This window comes from Aegilops tauschii, chromosome 3 (assembly GCF_002575655.3).
Source record: "Aegilops tauschii subsp. strangulata cultivar AL8/78 chromosome 3, Aet v6.0, whole genome shotgun sequence".
NCBI classification, from domain to species: domain Eukaryota; kingdom Viridiplantae; phylum Streptophyta; class Magnoliopsida; order Poales; family Poaceae; genus Aegilops; species Aegilops tauschii.
In genome coordinates, this window is record NC_053037.3 from 118,439,966 (window position 1) to 118,446,408 (window position 6,443).

The 6,443-nt window shown below is 43.0% G+C and overlaps 1 long non-coding RNA gene across 1 annotated transcript; it reads right to left on the reverse strand.

The window, feature by feature from the left end:
* Positions 1-785: 785 nt before the first annotated feature.
* LOC120976531 (uncharacterized) lies at positions 786-3,196 on the reverse strand. The gene is made up of 2 exons (XR_006671844.2): positions 1,134-3,196; positions 786-1,030 (listed from the first exon to the last, which is right to left on the reverse strand). It is a non-coding gene; the product is annotated as an uncharacterized lncRNA (long non-coding RNA).
* Positions 3,197-6,443: the final 3,247 nt, after the last annotated feature.

The window sequence follows — 6,443 nt, forward strand, 5'->3', positions numbered from 1 at the left end:
ATGGTGTATTGTTTTATTCCTTCCAGTAGATGGCTCAAATCTGAAGTCTCATCAATCAAACTACTATTGTACTCACCGAGCGCTCAGCTTTGTAAGCTACCAACAAAAAATTGCAATCAAAGACTACTATTGTACTCCCTCCGTAGTGGTGCATTAGTCACGTTACGAAAACCAAATAGTAATCCCAAAACTTTTAGGCGCGGTGCATTAACTACCCACCTCGTTCCCTGTTTTTTGCCACAAAAAAAGAAATCACCCAATACGACACGTGGGGTGCGTATGCATCCAATGACTTGAGACTACTCCGTCTGTCTAGCTATATGCGGATTCCTAGGCCGATATACAATAAATATGAAGAGAGAGAGAAGATGAGAAATAGTAGTACTCTTATAGCCAGCCTTATAGCTAACCTTATTGTATGAGTGGCTACAAGTGATGGCTCTATATGACATGGCAACATCATATAGCCAGCAGCTGGCTATACTATTAACCATGATCTTAGGTTGTGCACCGTGACCAAGACGAAGGGGAAAGCGAGAGAACTTAATGTCTTTTTGCTGATTAATAGGATTACATGCAATGAACTAACCACTGCATGTCATGTTTGGTAGTCTCAAGTCATTGAAAGCATGCACGGTCCACATCTCTCATTGGTTAATATGTCACGAAATAAGAAATGAGGAGGGAGTCACGAAATAAGAAATGAGGAGGGAGTTAATGTACCGTGCCTAAGTGTTTTGGGATTACTAGCAAAAGGGCCCGTGCGTTGCAACGGGTTGAAAACAGGAAATGCAAATACCTGTACCAGCTAAAGCTACTATAGACATCTATTTTTCCACTTGCCTAATAAAACCTATTTTTCCACTGTAAAATGTAAGCATGCCCCTTTTCGTTGCAATGGGAGGTAAAAAAAATAGCACAAATTCCTAGCACAACACATTAGTTGCCATTAACCATGTTGGTTAGATTGAAGCGGAACACCGATCATGTTTGATGAGTTCAGGAACGTTGCAGAAAGATCCTCCATCCTCTAGGTAAAAAATAATAGAAAAAAAAAAGAGATCATGAGCTTGTAAAAAGATCATCCATCCTCTAGCCAAAATAATAGGAAAAATGAGGATTTCATGACATACCAGAATCTTACTCCTCGTGGGATGGGGTCGGAGAGGGGGAAGCGGATGAAAATTAACATAATTTAGCCCAATCGAAAAATGACACATGAAATGCATATTTTCTAATTAGCAATTCCAGTTCAAGTGTAGGTGAATGAAGTAGTTTTCTGCTTGCAGATATTGCCGTCAATATCCCCACAACTCGCCCTTACGCCGTCTTTTAACAAAGGTCCAAGTACGAAGTCTGCCAATGGAGAAAAGGACAGTTTCCACAAACAAAACAATAATACAGCTAAATGAATCAAACAGATACAGTTGTGATATGTATTTGCTGGTCGGTGTGTAGTTTACCACTTTTAAAAATATAATTTTCAAATTTTCAAAATGTGGCCACGGAGGCTCAAGCTATCATCTCAACATTCCCTTGCCAGAAAAATCAATTACTGATAATAGCTCTTAGGCATAGAAATCTAAAAAAAGTAACTATAATAAATAACATAAAACAAACAATGTTCTGCACTCAGCATGGAAACTGTAATAAGTATTGTCAACCTCACGCTCAATAGAAAGCAGGAGTCAGCATATTTAATCGTATGAAGAAAGTAGGTAGCAATTCACCTAGTAATACATTAACAATTCTGAACTTTTGACAAAAACAAATAGTACTGAAGAACTGCCCTAGGTACTCGACAGTGACACACCCTGTCGGATGTGGAGACCATCGAGTTGTACGTGCTGATCCAACTAAGAATGCTTCAGTATGTAACACACAACAATGCAAAGAAGATTGCTAGATGATAATTTTGCGCACAAAGGACACTGACCATTTGCTCTACTACTGGCTGTAATAACCTAATGGTCTGTAGCACACCACAGTGCAAAATAAATTGCTAGATATCTATGCTTTTGAACACCACAACCAGAAGGAAATCTTAATTAATGTATCTTGGTATAAGACTGTTATATCGGAGGAAGATGATCATGACAACAATCATAAATAAATCAACAGAGATTGCCTAAAGAAGTAATTACTGTTACTTGGAGCACGTATGCGTGAGTAATTCGAACATAGATTTACCTTGTTTGCATCTGCCATCTGGCCGGGCCATGGAAACTGGTCAGCAGCAACACCAATCCAACTCTGAAGTCTGAATACAACATGCAAGTAGTTGAGTTTACAGATTCAGACAAACACAAAGGAACCAAAAAATATACAGGGTCCGATTCAGATTTCGCTGCAGTTTCCCATTCATCCATACCAGTCCATGCATCACCAAACCATTCTTGTCCATACGTCATCAATTAATTAGTCCTCAACTCATCATCCATTAATTACATTGCTCATTGCATAGAAAACAGAAGAGATGACATGGGACATAGGAGCTTGCCTGGCGATGGAGTTTGGCTCATGGTGGGCCGTGACCTGGTGGAAGGAGCTGAAGCTGGCTGGTACAGCTGGCTCCAGTGTGAACATAGACTTGCGAGGCAATTTCAATCTGGGGTTTCGGTTGCGATCAAGGGATTCGAAACCTTTTATAGGGTGCCTCAGAACCAGAGTTTTTTTGTTGTAGGCTGTCAGGTTCCGTTTTGGAGCAGAGTTTCCATAGAAGTCGAAGGAGAGTTTTTTCTGTCGTACCCTATCAAGGTACCAATTCCATCGAGAGCGGACACCAATTCCATCGAGAGCAGACCGACGAAACGCACGCGGCCAGGACCGGGCAGCTCCGGGAATGGGCGCAACTGATCCACCCCGCTCCATCAACCTGTCGGTCTGGGTGCCCTCCTCCACTCGTGGCCGCCGGCAACGGCGCCTCTTCCCATCCCCAGCCTCCAGCTTGCCGATCCCCGCCCTCTCCATTGTCGGCCTCGATCTTGACGGCACCTGCCCTCTCCATCCCCGTCTGCGAGCCCGCCGGCGCCACCCTCCAATCCCCTTAATCGAGCCCGCTCGTCTCGAGGTCGCGACCAGTAGGTGGAGGGGAGCTGTGAACAGCGAAGAAAGCCCAGGGTGAGGAGGAGATGGGATTGGGAAGCAAAAGGCAGCCGACGGTGCGCGGGCCGTGCGTGGCAGAGGTGGGTTGGGCGGGGCGGAACGCGCGAGGCAGAGCGTGGCAGTGTTTTTTCCCCTTCGTACCGGTTCAATTTGGACTGCGGGTTTAATTTCCGGAAAAGATAAGGGCCTTTTTGCAAAAGTGCCATGACGGGTGTGCGGGCAGAAGCCATAAACGCTTTACTGTTAGGTAAAGATAAAGATTACATTGGACCTAAGCATTAGAATATATGTTGGTCCTACATTAGTGTTATACTTCAGCTCCACGCGGTTCCGTTTTAAAGTTGTGTAGCCATTTTACCTTGCAGGTACAAAGTTGATATTATCCAACTTTGATATTTTATTTTTGTCCTCTTTGGGTGATTATTACTAAAGCAAGGTAAGACTATTATATATAGGATCGACAAATTTTCTCTTAACTATCACATAATGTAATGACCTCAGTTTATTAGAAGTTACATGTTTTACCTTATGACCATGACTTCTAAATGTATGTGGTTTGATGTTGGTGGTTTATTATGCAATGCAAATTATGTCCAGGATATGTGCTTCCCGTGCCTGCTAACCTGTGTATATAGTAGTATATAAGTTCTGTCTAATCCTAATTGAGTGTTTTGCTACTATGGTAGTCCGAACCAGCCCATCAAAGACACAAATAGGGAATCCAACTTCGATTCGATTAAAAGCGTCCAACACCAAACCTGGCATCAGATATAGTACCAAAAAAGGCGACACATAATCACAGACCATTCTTGAGAGTTCGGAATTTTCTTTGCATGCATTCGCGGATTTCTTAATGGTGTGTGCGTTTTTTTTTTGGAAAAGGGGTGATTCCCCGGCCTCTGCATCAGGTGGATGCATACGGCCACTTAGATAAATAAAATAGGTTCCACAATGTCGAAAAGTCGTAAAAGAAAACTACGTCGAGCTCACATAGACCTCGTCACGAAAATACAAAAAAAGCCATAAAGCCACAACCGGCTGGCAGAAAAATAGGTATGGAAACTAATTGCCAATCCTATTACATGACCGCCATCCAAACCGGTTGAATATATCCCGCGCTACCATCTCCCACCGGACAGATCCAGTAACCAAACGCTCCCTGGCCTCCGTCGGAGTGAGTAGGGACCACATACGGATCAACGCCGTAGCTCGGAATACAACCTGCAAAAAATGAATAGTAGTTATTCTGTTAAAAGCCAAATCATTTCTGCAGTTCCAAATTGCCCATAACAACGCACAAACTCCTACACGAATGTGTCTAGCTGTACCGGACTCTATCTCATCCAGCCACGTTCCAAATAACGACCCGACCGAACTCGGAGGAGTAATGTTAAAAGCAATTTGCACTGAGCGCCACAAATTTTTTGCCAACGGGCACTCAAAGAATAGACGCTTAATGGTTTCATCCCGATCACAGAAACTACACCTAGTAGATCCTGTCCAATTGCGCTTAACCAAGTTGTCCTTTGTTAGAATGACCTGTTTATGGACAAACCACATAAACACTTTGATTTTCAAAGGAATTTTAACTTTCCAAACATGTTTGGAGTTAGGAATGACACTCAGAGTTAATACCATCGATGTACATCGATTTAACGGTAAAATGTCCAGACCTAGTAAGCTTCCAACACAACTGATCGGGCTGATGTTGTAGCTGAACCTCCATCAGTCTACGCACCAGATGAAGCCAAGCTTCCCATCTATTACCAACAAGCACCCTCCTAAACTGAATATTAAGGGGTGTGGCCTGCATAATCGTTGCCACAAGCGCATCACGGCGATGCACAATACGATACAGAGTTGGACTGTAACGCCAACGGAGTCTCACCAAGCCAAGTATCCTCCCAGAAGCGAGTATCATTACCATCGCCGACTATAAACTTTGTTCTATTAAAGAAGGCTGTCTTAACTCTCATAAGCCCCTTCCAAAATGGCGAATCAGTTGGTCGCATTGTCACCTGTGACAAAGTTTTGGATTGCAAATACTTGTTACGAAGTATCTGTGCCCAAGTCGCATCAGTCCCATCTGATAACTTATATAGCCACTTACTAAGCAGGCATCTGTTCTTTACCTCAAGATTCTCAATACCCAACCCCCCCTGATCCTTGGGACGACAAATAATATCCCACTTGGCGAGTCTATACTTTCTTTTTAGATCATCACTCTGCCAAAAAAATCTTGACCGATAAAAGTCCAGCCGTTTCCTAACCCCAAATGGAACCTCAAAGAAAGATAGTAGGAACATCGGCAAACTTGTGAGCACCGAATTAATAAGAATCAACCGGCCTCCATAAGACAGAAGTTTGCCCTTCCAACAACTAAGTTTCTTTTCGAACCGATCTTCGATACATTTCCATTCTCTGTTCGTGAGCTTACGATGATGAATGGGTATACCTAGGTAAGTGAAAGGTAAAGCCCCTAATTCACAACCAAACAATTGCCTATAAGCCTCTTGTTCCTCCTTGGCTCGACCAAAGCAGAACAACTCGCTTTTATGAAAGTTAATCTTTAAACCGGACAATTGTTCAAATAAACACAACACCAGCTTCATGTTTCTCGCTTTTGCCAAGTCATGCTCCATGAAGATGATTGTATCATCAGCGTATTGCAAAATGGACACACCCCCATCAACTAGGTTAGGCACCAAGCCACCTACCTGACCGGCGTTCTTTGCCCTACCTATGAGAATGGCCAACATATCAACTACAATGTTGAACAATATAGGGGACATTGGATCTCCTTGTCTCAGGCCTTTGTGTGTCTGAAAATAATGACCTATATCCTCATTAACTTTAATTCCAACACTACCTTTTTGCGTAAAGGATTCTACCTGGCGTCGCCAGGCCTCATCAAAACCCTTCATGCGTAAAGCCTGTTGAAGGAAAGGCCATTTGACTTTGTCATACGCTTTTTCGAAATCCACTTTGAAAACAACCCCATCCAGCTTTTTCGTGTGGATTTCATGGAGTGTTTCATGTAGGACCACAACACCCTCAAGAATGTTCCTGTCCGGCATGAAGGCCGTTTGGGTAGGCTGCACAACGGCATGCGCGATCTGTGAGAGCCTATTGGTCCCGACCTTGGTGAAAATTTTGAAGCTAACATTAAGAAGACAGATTGGCCTGAATTGCTCAATTCTCACTGCCTCTGCTTTCTTAGGAAGAAGGGTGATCGTTCCAAAATTTAGCTGAAAAAGATGAAGCTGCCCAGCAAACAGATCATGGAACAAAGGCAACAAATCTCCTTTAATAATAAACCAGCATTTCTTATAAAACTC